The following is a 13,267-nucleotide window of genomic DNA, read 5'->3' as shown; positions in this document are numbered from 1 at the left end:
CTAAAGGGCGAGAAATAGTTATAATAATGCGGTGCCTAGTGCGATCAAGTCGAAGAGGGAGCGTCAGCTTCTTATATCTTTATGGCTTTCTTATACCTCTCTCTCTCTTTTCTTCTGCACGGCACCTCTCTCAAAAACAGATTTAGAAATAAATAAACTTCAAGCAGAATAGACTCTCAGATTAATCTCAGCAGCTGTTTATAAAGAGACTGCTCGAAACTCAAACGAAAACCAAAATAATATAAAAAGCTAACGATCTAAATGTCAAATGGGAACCTCTCGAATGGAATAGCAGAATTTGAAAATGTGAAATAAGTGTAAAATACTTAAAGGCAGATAATGACAGTGAAATAAAAATAAGAGAGGAGAGTAATTTGTGATTTGCAACATCGGTGTCAAAAAATAATTAACACTATACGGATAGAAAATATTAATTTACGCTGTGTCCCTGGGCGAGGAACCGTGTTCAAACGTGAAAGAAGGAGCGAAAAAATCACGCAATAGATTGCTATAGCTTTCGCTGAAAGTGAGTTTATGACAAGCCTTCGGAATTCCCAATGTTTGTTCCTGTTAGGGAGAACGAATGTTATCATTTCTAGTGTCTAATACCTAATGTACATGAGATACACCTTTAGGAGTAGAGTCAGCATAACTGTCCAATGATCAGTTTCAAATCCCATAACACCATATCATTAAATTAAATAACAGAGACAGAAACATGGATGAAAGTTGATGAAGAAAAATAGCCAAAACGATCCTACTGTTTTGCTCACTTGCAAAGCAGAGAATTTTAAAATCCGCCGGCCGGAGTGGCCGAGCGGTTCTAGGCGCTACAGTCAGCCGGCCGCTGGGACAGAGCGGTTCTGGGCGCTTCAGTCCGGAACCGCGTGATTGTTACGGTCGTAGATTTGAATCCTACCTCGGGCATGGATGTGTGTGATGTCCTTAGGTTAATTAGGTTTAAGTAGTTCTAAGGTCTAGGGGACTGATGACCTCAGATGTTAAGTCCCATAGTGCTCAGAGCCATTTTTCGATGGAGGTCAGAACCACGTCGTGCATTGTTGAAATCACGCAGTTTTATTATTCGTGGCCGAGGTAAACATTTCAGACACACCGCCGCTCAGAACTGACACGAAAAACCCTCAGGGAAGTGGCATAAAGAGCGTTAATAAACTACCCATTTCCCTGGGGAATTGATTCTCACACGTTTAGAGGTCGGAAACGACAGTTCACAGGGCAATGTGCTATAGGACGAGGTTCTTGACAACGTTCGACACTGCTAACACCCACCAGACGATTCAACCCCGCTGTAAGGACAATGGGGGGCTGCAACCCCATTGAATGTGATCTGACTGTTCTGGAGTGCAGTGCGACTGCAATTTTTGCTCTGGTATACAGGGTGGTATCACGAGGGACTATTCAAAACCATTCTACGAAATTTTAAAGTTATTACAAGCAGAAAAGGGTGTGTATGCTTTTTCACCCCCTCTGTTTCACACCCTGCTGCTGCGTGATCACCGAGAGGTGCAAAGTTGATATGTGTATGAATAAAACATGGCAGTGCCACTCACGCACCTCTGCTGAGCGCGGTAAAATGTACCTGTCAGAGACTTCGACAACCATTCAGCTGAGTGGTGCTTCGCTGCTGCTCTACTGCCTGAGGGCAGGCAACCCCACATAAGGGGTGTTAGAGGGGTTGCTTGCCCTCATGCTCTAGAGCAGCAGCAGAGCACTATTCAGATGAATGGATGCTGAAGTCTCTGACAGGTACATTTTTAACGTGTTCGACAAAGGTACGAGGATATCACAAAGGGTTTGGCCGAAGTAGGGGATCTACCAACTACTGGGAAAAGTTTTTATCGGCAAAGTCGACGGTGGAGCATGATAAAAAGAGTGACTAATTGAGTCATAACTTCTGTGTAGAATGTGGTAGGGATTCCATTGGGTGGAAGGCTTTGCTCAGTTTGATTGATTTTAGCTGTTTCTCAACGTCACTAACGATAATGTCAGTATAACTCATTTTTGTAGTGGAGCAAGATAAAACTCAAGTAAAATTTCTATATCTTTCATTGCATCGTATCTGCTTTGTTACCTTCAGTTTAAATTTCTGCGTCATATTTGAGCGACTGTCCTGCTGACAGTCCCTACATATCAGAAGACGTTTCTTGAATTCTGCGTGAGGTCTTTCGATGAGATTATGCTAGGGTAGTCGTAGAAGACATCACGCAATGCTTTTTTGCTAGTCACCTAGCATCTCCCTATCCATAGTGCTATGCTTTGTTTTGCACCTATTATTCAGTAGTCTCTGTTTCTGTACAAGTTTGTTTACTCCGACTCTACACTTTGAAGGGTCACTCCCATCATGAACTGTTCTATCAGGTAGATATCCATTTAGTTCTTGGTAAACTATTCTTCTGAACCTCAGCCACAATTCCTCTACATACAGCGATGATCGTTTCGAGTTCCTCGTTGAGATATGGCTCTAGTGACTCTTTATCTACTCCGCTGAACATGTAAATCTTTTTAGTTGTTTGGTTGCCCTTTGTACTTTGGTAGTTTATTCAGTTGAGATGTCTGTATAAAGCCAGTTGATACGTCTATAAAACCACAGAATGTCTCTATGAAGCCTGTTGGTGTCTCTATAAACCATGATGATACCTCTATAAAACCATTAGAGGTCTCTATAAAGTCAGTACAATAACGTGTCGTAATAATCTTCAAGCGTCTTATTGGTAATAATATAAAGAAATACTTCTTTGATAATGTCTCATTCAGCACATTAACTTTGAAAGCCACTCTTGCTGAAGAGCTATGTCGCCATGCACGTTAAACGTATCTAAGATGCGAACAGTAGTACACACATTTTCATTAAACACATAACACTTCAATAAATTCTCATATATTTTCTTAATAATACAAAGATACATTGCATTGTGTAATGGTACTTGAATTACGTAACCATTACGGCAGCTCACTTGAACCTCTCGATACCAGCAATATTCTACTGTGTTTCTGTAGAATAGTTAACATATGTCTATGACAACATTCAGATTTGATTTCATTTTTGATACATCGATATCTTTATATTGCAATGATATTATTCTTATGTGTATTCTTTCTTTTGTCACTATGATCTTTGTCGTACTTGCAACTCTGATTATTTGGGAGCGTAAGCAGTTAGTTAGAGAGTCGGACCTTGAGAAAGTCAAGTCTTGGACTTCATGTTGGAAAGACGCACATTGTAGTCAGCTTATAAAATGTGAAATTTAACAGTGAGGAAGATGTTTCCAAGTATGTTTTGTATTGTGAAGTGATGTTTTGTGTGTTACGTGATACTGCAACAAAAGCAATAAAAAAGAAGTGTAACTTAAATTCGGAGTGCTGATTACTTTTTTACATCACCATTGTGCAAACTTTCAAAGGTTTAATCTTCAAGAATGGTTTGTGAAACACATCTATAAAACTTTTGAATATCGCAGAATAAAACCTAGGCCTCTTTGTATCCGAGCTTGGAATCGTCACCACCTAGCGATTGAGCCATGATTTTACAACGTGACCAGCGTTGGAAACACGAAAAGATGAGTGCCTAGTTTATTCATTATTACATGAAATGACTTTATTAACTGTGCTCTAATGACACCTGCCACATAATAACTTTGTTGTTGCCCGAAAATGCAGTATTTAGCAGCGTGAGCAACACCACAATCATTAACAAATTTTGATCTTTGTTGTGGTAGGGTTGTTAGAATTGACAGTGTCTCATTCAGCAGTTTAAGATGAAGTCTACTCTTGTTTAAGTATTACATAGCTCTGATCGTAAATCACATCCGAAATGTGAATAACAATTTGCAAATACTTGATATATCCTAATTTCATTAAACAGAATACATAACTCTGTGTGATTGTAGACACGATAGGAAAACAATATGTAAGAGGTTATATCAATCTGATGGTATAGACTGCATTTCTCAGGTCATATATTATGTTGTGTTTTTCGACATAATCATTTTTAGAAGAATGTATCGCTTTACTAGTTAAACATGTGAGCAATAACAACGAAACACTTGACATAACCATTCATCACCGTTAATGGCACTGTCTATGACATAAAATTTCAATCGAAAATTTTCACTTGAATGCCACATCCCTCACTTTAGAGGTCTCAACATAAGACAGGACAGTGGACAGTTTCACTGTAGACCTGTGTTGAAAAGTAACTTCCTTTAGTCTTGTTAGGTAACCACGTTTCATGATAATTACCAGTTTTATTAAAGTCGCCAGTTTAAGCGTCTTACACTTAACAATATAAACATTTATTTTGTAATATCTCATTTAAATCAGAACTCTTCAGCTGTTTTAGTTGCACATACCCGCTTGCTGAAGAATTACGTCACCCTGTATGTACAGTACATAAACATGGTTAATATTGAGAAATGAATTGTCCATCTATATCACGCAGATTTATTTAATACAACTGAATATCCGACAAAAAATTCAAGATACAACTATTTGTTGTTATTTGTGCAACTTACTCTAAATATGCATGGGTAGGGTTGCAGTATTTAAAAGCAAAAATTGAATATGAAGTGGCAAAGACGCTATACATCTAAAAAGTAGAACATTTGCAAACTTCCTTAGGAAATAAATTTTAGAATGCTTCGTTCAATTATTGATGTAATTATATAAATACAATCACAATTCAATGTATTCTAGTATGACAGCTACATTTATTGATCGTTCTGAGAGGTCTCTCAAAGAAAAATGTTCGAAAGCTTCTTGATGTTAGGTACTTATAAATAGATTGATGTAACAAAGAAAGGAGTGAATCAAATAATTTTATGAAATATAGAATGATAAAAATACGACCAGTTGATGTAAAAGATAACAAGCCTTTATCCACCATTTATAGAAAAGTCAGCTGATTGATTCTCATCAATCTAAATTTAAAGTTGGCATTATGTTAGAACTAGTAAACAGAAATCAGTTTTATAAAAAAGATGTGTAGCAAAGTGATCAACTGAAATTTTCAAAATTTGTTAAATAGGAGAAACAAAATAATGAGCAGGATTCCAATATCTGGTTCCTTGCACATAATGAAACTACAAAACACAAAATATATGTTAGTAGTGGATCAATAGGCATTCAGGCACCAAGATTAAGGTGACCACGTAACCTGATACCCCAGGTACGTATCTAGGTCTCCCATGTAACTGAGTAGGGTAAATTCAAGATCACCCACCATGACACATGTCAAGGTCACTGTCCACACCTGTAGGGTAAATGTATGACTTAAAAACTGCGAGAAAATGAAGGTCACTCATCAGGAAACTGTCCAAGATCATCTCTTCCCCTTCCTATCTCCCGCTTCTCTCTCACATATCTCTAGACAAATTGCTTGGGTCAGCCTGGGATATTCTTCCTATTGGCAGGGGAAATGAGGACACCAGAGTTATCCTTCCTCTGCCCTCCCACATACCTCAAGATCAATCATGTGGCTTCAGTATGGTGGGAAATTCTTATTCATATTGGCAGGTGGTACGAGGGCAACCAGATTTATCTTCCCCTTCCCTTCCCTTCCCTCTTCTCTGTCTAAATCCGTTCTGTGAGTCTCGTCACTTGTGTTCGCTGTATTGAGAATTCAGCATCATGAAGCATCATCAAAGATCAGGATGGCCCCCACACGGAATAAAAGGACTCCATTTGAATATAAGTATGAATACAGTATAATCCTGTCTCTCACTGTGTATGCATGTGTAATTTCAGGAGTACTTACGATGTACTTCTTTTTTCAACAGTTCAATAGCCCTCTGATGCAGCACTGCTTAATACATTGGAGCAGGACATACACACGCTCGCTGCATTGTCACTCGTTGAGGTGCGGCACCACACTGTACGTTACCTGATGCTTCAGAGTAGGACACATAATCGTTTGCTGCAATACCGCTTATAGAGCTGCAGTTACATGGTCCCAGTGTACTACTGTTCAGCACTACTTATAATTTGACTGCCAGTAGCTTCAAATGAGTGAATATATGTACGTAAGCAGACAGTGACTATGATGTAGCAATGGAAATTCAGAATTTTAAACATAGAGCAATTTATGAGTAGGATGCGATGTCATACATCATTGCTCATATGACACTAAAGTATTACTCATGTTGTTCTCCCACAGACATCTGCTTCTTTGGTTTGAAGATGTCCGTCATAAATTTATATGGTGATGCAGCACTCGACGTAACATCTGGAGAGTCCATTTATTTATATCATTCAAGTGTTATGAATGTATGTGATCTAGAAAGTGCGCTATGGACTATATGAGATGGACTGAGTCGGTGGCATCCGTATGTTAAAGCTGTATTCAATGACTTAGTGTGTTACCTGCATGAACAAAGTGTGCATGTAGATGACTTAGAGCAGTGTATAAATTTATGCATCCACACAGTGCCCAAGTCAGTTACTATCATTCATATGTATTAAATAGATAAAAGTTGAATTAATGAATGGGATACCGAGATGTATTATTGTCTCCATAGCTCTGGATGTGATACACGCCGAATATAACTTATTGAAGCAGAATAAAACACCATACACCACAGATCATGCATACACTGATACTACAGCGATCTACAGTACTTGCTGTTAGCAACTGCATCAGCATAATATTAGGAGGAGGAGGAGGAAGAAGAGGTGAAGAGGAAAAATAGGAAATTACCAAACAACTGTTCAATTGATCAGTCGCTCAACCAATAATCAATCAATCAATATACCATTAGGTATCTACAAACTTGCTCTCAGTCCAAACCCATGTACTATAATGACCCTAACCTCAATACTCACTGCCCTATAGTCGATAAAAACCATAACCAGCAGATGACTCGTATAATTGGGAAAGTTTTTCCGGTGCAGAATTTTGTGCACAAAGTGACCTCTCCATGAAATGCTTGATGGGATTCATTTCGGGCGGTCTGAGTGGACAAATCACTCGCTTGAATTGTTCAGAATGTTTTTCAAAGCAATCACGAACAATTATGACATTGTGACATGGCGCATTATCATCCATAAAAATTCCATCACTTTTTGGGAACATGAAGTGTGAATGGCTGCAGATGGTCTCCAGGTGGCTGAACATAACAATTTCCAGTCAATGATCGCTTAAGTTGAACCACAGGACCAAGTCCATTCCATATAAAGACAGCTACACCATGATGGAGCCACCACCAGCTTGCACAGTGCCTTGTTGATAACCTGGATCCATAGCTTCGAGGCGTCTGCGCCACACTCGAAACCTACCATCAGCTTTTACCAACTGAAATCGAGACGCATCTCAGCAGGTCATGGTCATGGCCATGGTCTAACGTCAAACTGATATGGTCACGAGCCCAGGGGAGGCGCTGCAGGCGATGTCGTGCTGTTAGTAAAGACACTCTCGTTGGTCGTCTCTTACCATAAGCGCATTAACGCCAAATTTCGCCGCACTGCCCTAACGGATGCGTTCATAATACGTCCCACATTGACATCTGGGGTTATTTCACGCAGTGTTGCTTGTCTGTTAGCACTGACAACTCTACGCCAACGCCACTGTTCTCGGTCGTTAAGTGAAGACCGTCGGCTACTAAGTTGTGTGTGGAGAGAGGTAATATAATATTGAATTCCCTAAAGATTTGCGACATGGGACGTTTCACGCGTATAGCTCCAACTACTATTCCGCGTTCAGCGTCTGTTAATTCATGTCCTGCGGCCATGATTAGGTAGGCAACCTTTTCACACGAATCACCCGAGTACAAATGATAGCTCCACCAATGCACTACCTTTTTATACTTTGTGCGGGTGATACTACCGCCGTGTGTATATGTGCATACATATACTTTTGACTTTTGTCACTTCAGTGGATATGGGACCGGCTGTTTGTTGAACGAGTGGTACGCCAGCTTCTTTTCAAATGTCTGCTCCCAATCACGTTGGGATATTTTTGGGAAAACTTCGTATGTGGACAGTGAATGAGATGGCTACATGAACAAAGTAGCAATGATGTTTCTGATAGGTTTCGTGATCTTTTCATTACGTAGTGCAACTGCTTACTCAATATTCTACGTAATTTGGAAAGAAGATGGATTTTTACTAAGTCCAGTGAACTTTTAGATAGTTTTAATTTTCCAAGAGTCCGAAACATAATTTGAATTACATGAAATTAAATATTTAACAATGGAGACTGAATTAGGAATAATATGTTTGCAATCTAGCTACTGAAGGAGTATTTCAGAGTTGGTGTTTATAAGATCAGGTTAGGACTTAAGGTTAGCAAGCAGCTCTGCGAGCTGCTTCGTGCTTTGTGGCCACTCTTCGTACTGATTGAGCCACAAGTCCTCCCTCTCCCCCCTTCCCTTCCCCATCCCCTTTCCCCTTCCAATTCGTCCCTTAGCAGAGTGATTTCCCGCCCATTTGGTAGTCAACCGGCGATTTCTTTCCAAGAGAGAAAATTACCTGTGCAGTTGCATTTCTGCGAACGGATTACTAGCGAAAAATAGTAACTTATAACAGAAGACGTATAATAACACCTTATTTATACCACGATTTATTTGTTCTTCACAGACACATACAATATTTGTTTTGGCTTGTGGACATACATTAAATGAATCACAAAACTTTGCGGAAACAGTTACAAACGTACATTATATCGCAGTTTCAAACAATATGGTGCAAATAAAAATTATTGTGTACTTACCTCCGAGGTGTTCATTCAGTCTACGTTATAATTCTTGAAGAATTTTCTTGTTACCAGCCAAACGATAGTTTCATTGTCGATCTTCAAATTTGTACCATTTCCTCTTGCACTATTTATTAAGCTAATGAAATTGTTAGTTACTTTTCCTGCATTGACACTGAACGGTAGAAGCAGCTATCAGGCTTCTTTAGGTACCTGTTGTGTTTTTGCTGTTATTGACATTTGAGCGTTGGAGCCGTTATTCTCAAGAGTTCCCAAAACATTTTTTTCCACTTTCATGTGTAGAAAGACCAGAAAACGACATAGAAATATCCTGGCTTTTAAAAAATGGTTCAAATGGCTCTGAGCACTATGAGACTTAACTTCTGAGGTCATCAGTCCCCTAGAACTTAGAACGCAGGATTCGAACCTGCGACCGTAGCGGTCGCGCGGTTCCGGACTGAAGCACCCAGAACCGCTCGGTCACAGCGGCCGGCTGACCTCCATTGCTGATACGTCAAAGGAAGGGGCGAAATGTGGGTAAGAGCGGGAGTGAGCAGCGTCCCATCGTTTGACACGTGCACGGTGGCGTTGGGCAGAACTGCGGTGAAATTTGGTGCCGGAATGACATCACTGACCCACCTTACACGTCACATAATCTTGCGAGCTGTGGGCTTTCTCTCGCATGTGTCGACACTTTGTTGTTCGAAGCGTCGCCCGAGGATGACGCCGCAGGGCGTCAAGTGTTTGCACTAGGGAAGCTTTTAGCCACCTTTGAGCTAAATTTCAAACTTATGCGTCGCAATGGGAGACGATTTCTGAGTTTCGAAAAGGTGATACCTTTTTTACGCCGTATATAAAAATAGGCACACAATGAATTTTCAGGTTAATGTTGAAACCAGATCGCAGCATTCATTTGCAATTCATTCAAGTCTTACACAGCCCTTTCAAAAACAATACCTCCTATTGTCTTTCCCTCCACACCAAAAAGCCATACATAGCGTTTTCACAATAACTCCACTTCATCATGATGTGGCCACAGCTCCCTTCTCCCGTTCGGATGCGGTAGTCTCGACCAGTCTCGACGGCGAGGATCAAATCCTGCAGCCTTCGTCGTTAGGTTTTCAATTAGGTGGGCTTTCTGGGATAGATGTTTATTCCAGCTTCTTTCGACTTCTCGGTTACATCGAAAACGTCCGTGGGCCGAAGATCGATCCATGCTGGCTTGAATGACACCAGGTGATTCTGGAAAGTGCTACTTACAAGGGAACCTCCCCATCGCACCCCCCTCAGATTTAGTTATACGTTGGCACAGTGGATAGGCCTTGAAAAACTGAACACACATCAATCGAGAAAACAGGAAGAAGTTGTGTGGAACTATGAAAAAAATAACCAAAATATACAAACTGAGTAGTCCATGTGCAATATAGGAACATTATTGATCACACGCGACCAGGAGTGCGGCGGTCCCGTGGTTAGCGTGAGCAGCTGCGGAATGAGAGATCCTTGGTTCAAGCCTTCCCGTGAGGGTAAATTTTACTTTCTTTATTTTCGCAAAGTTATGATATGTTGTTCGTTCATTGACGTCTCTGTTCACTGAAATAAGTTTAGTGTCTGTGTTTTGCGACCGCACCGCTAAACCGTGCGATTAGTAGACGAAAGGACGTGCCTCTCTAATGGGAACCGAAAACATTTGATCGCACGGTCATAGGTCAAGCGATTCCTCCACAGGAAATCACGTCTGATATATTCTATATGACACTGGTGACGGCATGTGCGTTACATGACAAGAATATGTTGTCGACCCTCCTAAGTTGTACACTTCGTGAATGGGTAAAAAGATTCTTCTACCTTGCCCGATTTAGGTTTTCTCGTGGATGTGATAATCACTCCCAAAAAAGTGATGATAACAGAAGAGTTTGTCACATAAACTACAACAAATGAATGCAACAGTTTCACAGTCGCACAGTTTTCTCTGTGCTCTGTCAAAAAGTTTTTAACGTTTTCAAATTTTTCCGTGTGTAGACCGTCAAATCCTGCATATGTCCAAGCAAACTGAACATGTCCTGGAATTTTGGAGAGCGAAGTTGATTATGTGTGAGTGCCTGAACTTTGATAATTGTCTGAAAATAAAATAATAGATTTTTCACTCGAGAGAAGACTTGAACCAAGGACCTCTCGCTCCGCAGTTGCTCACGCTAACCACAGGACCACGGCGCTCCTCGGCTGATATTGTTCTTGATGTTGCCTATCTTACGCATGGACTATTCAGTTCGTATATTTAGCTTATTTTTTTCATAGTTCCACACAACTTCTTCCTGTTTTCTCGATTGATGTGTGTTCAGTTTTTCAAGGCCTATCCACTGTGCCAACTTATAACTAAATCTGAGGGGGGTGCGATGGGGAGGTTCCCTTGTGAGTAGTCTATGCGTGAGATATGTAACATCAAGGGTATAATGTGGGCTGAAGCGCCGTGGTCCCGTGGGTAGCGTGATAAGCTGCGGTAGGAGAGGTCCTTGATTGAAGCCATTCCCGGAGTGAATATTTTAATTTTTTATTTTCAGGTTATGTGACAAACTCTTATGTTTTCATCACTTTTTTGCGAGTGATTTCCACATCCACAAGAAAACCTAAATCGGGCAAGGTAGAAGAATCTTTTTACCCATTCGCCAAGTGTACAAGCTAGGTGGGTCGACAACATATTCCTCTCATGTGACGCACATGCCGTCACCAGTGTCGTATAGAATATATCAGACGTGTTTTCCTGTGGAGGAATCGGTTAACCTATGACCTTACCATCAAATGTTTTCGTTTCCCATTGGAGAGGCACGTCCTTTCGTCTACTAATCGCACGGTTTTGCGGTGCGGTCGCAAAACACATACACTAAACTTATTACAGTCAACAGATACGTCAATGAACGAACGGACAGATCATAACTTTGCCAAAATAAAGTAAGTAAACTTTTCACTCGAGGGAAGGCTTGAATCAATGACCTCTCCTTCCGCAGCTCCTCACGCTAACCACGGGACCACGGCGCTACTGTCCTTACATTATCCTTGATGTTACCTGTCTTACACATGGACTACTCAGTTTGTATATTTTGGTTATTTTTTTCATAGTTCCACACAACTTCTTCCTGTTTTCTCGATTGATCTGTGTTCAGTTTTTCAAGGCCTATCCACTGTGCCAACGTATAACTAAATCTGAGGGGGGTGCGATGGGGAGGTTCCCTTGTTAGAAATGAATTCATATGTGACTCTATCTTCTTAAGAAGTTGCACCTTGTCAGCTGTTCTGAGATCCGGAGGGTCAATATTGGGCTGGACAAGCAACCATCGAATAGGAGCACATCTGACACTGCCAGTAATAGTCCTCATGGTCTCACTCAAGCATTCGTCTATCTTAGTGGTACTTGCACTGATTTCTGATGCAGGGGCACAATGTTCAGCAGCAGAATACACAAGTGAAATTGCTCCCCAACTGATTATGGCTATTTTGTAGAACAGATTCACCATGGGCCAAGCTGCTTTGACAGGTTCGTGTAGTGGTGCTTAAATTACGGTTAGGGACGTATTTGTAGGAAACTTCAATCCCGTCAAGTAACATTATAACTTCCTGTGTCTCTCTTTATGAAACCGAGAATCACTGATGTCTTTTATCTGACATATGAACGCCAGGCCATCTGCTGGAATGTTATGGACAAGCGCATTAAATAGAAATGGAGCCACGAATGATCCTTGAGGCAGACCACTTATCAGAGTTCTCCGCTGCTAGCTTTTCCATTGAGAAAAATTGGAGACTTTCAATTAGAGAGAATGTTGTTGAACAAACTGACTAGGGTCTGGCAAGGAATAACATCAAAAAACTTGAACCTCAGCTCTGATTTTTTATAAAGCCGTCGTGCTGAACTGGGATTATCTGATCAATGGCCTCTTGGATGCGGCTGAGAATTATCGTCTAGTTATTTGTCTGTCGTGCTGAGTAATGAGGTAGGTCGACAGTTAGCCACATGAGTTCCTTCTTTACTTGGTTTCATACGTAACTAATGAAGTCCTACCATATACATGTAGACGTTATAGCACAGACAGTAAAACTGTTGTATAGGAGGCTAGAATTTGTGTCTTCAGCCAGAACTTGAGTCCGCGAAATTAATATTGCGGCAAGGAAGGGGGCAGGATAAAATTCGAGACCGGAAAAGACAGTACTCATAAGACGAAAATGTAAAAACTTGCAGAGCTCTATTTTAAAGTCTTCTGGGCCTGCAGCGTTATATATGTCTTATAAGGACATTATATGTACCTTAAGCCAAAACGCTGCATTGTGTAGCAGTTGTTATTATTGTGACTTTATTTTCATTGGCTATAGGCCTATTTCAGCTCAAAGTCCATTTTCAAGCACTCTGCAACTTATAGTGCGGTATTTAGATCACATATCTGTAAGTTTTCGTAATAAATAATTATTTTGTACATTCGGCGTAAGACTTACTTCCATATCTTACTTGGTGCGTTTTTAAGCAAAGCACAGGCGAAATTATAAATTACTCGCTAAGTAATGTCTCAGCAGTGG

The sequence above is a fragment of the Schistocerca piceifrons genome, chromosome X, assembly GCF_021461385.2.
Source record: "Schistocerca piceifrons isolate TAMUIC-IGC-003096 chromosome X, iqSchPice1.1, whole genome shotgun sequence".
In the NCBI taxonomy this organism is placed as follows: domain Eukaryota; kingdom Metazoa; phylum Arthropoda; class Insecta; order Orthoptera; family Acrididae; genus Schistocerca; species Schistocerca piceifrons.
Note: the sequence above shows the minus strand (reverse complement) of the source record.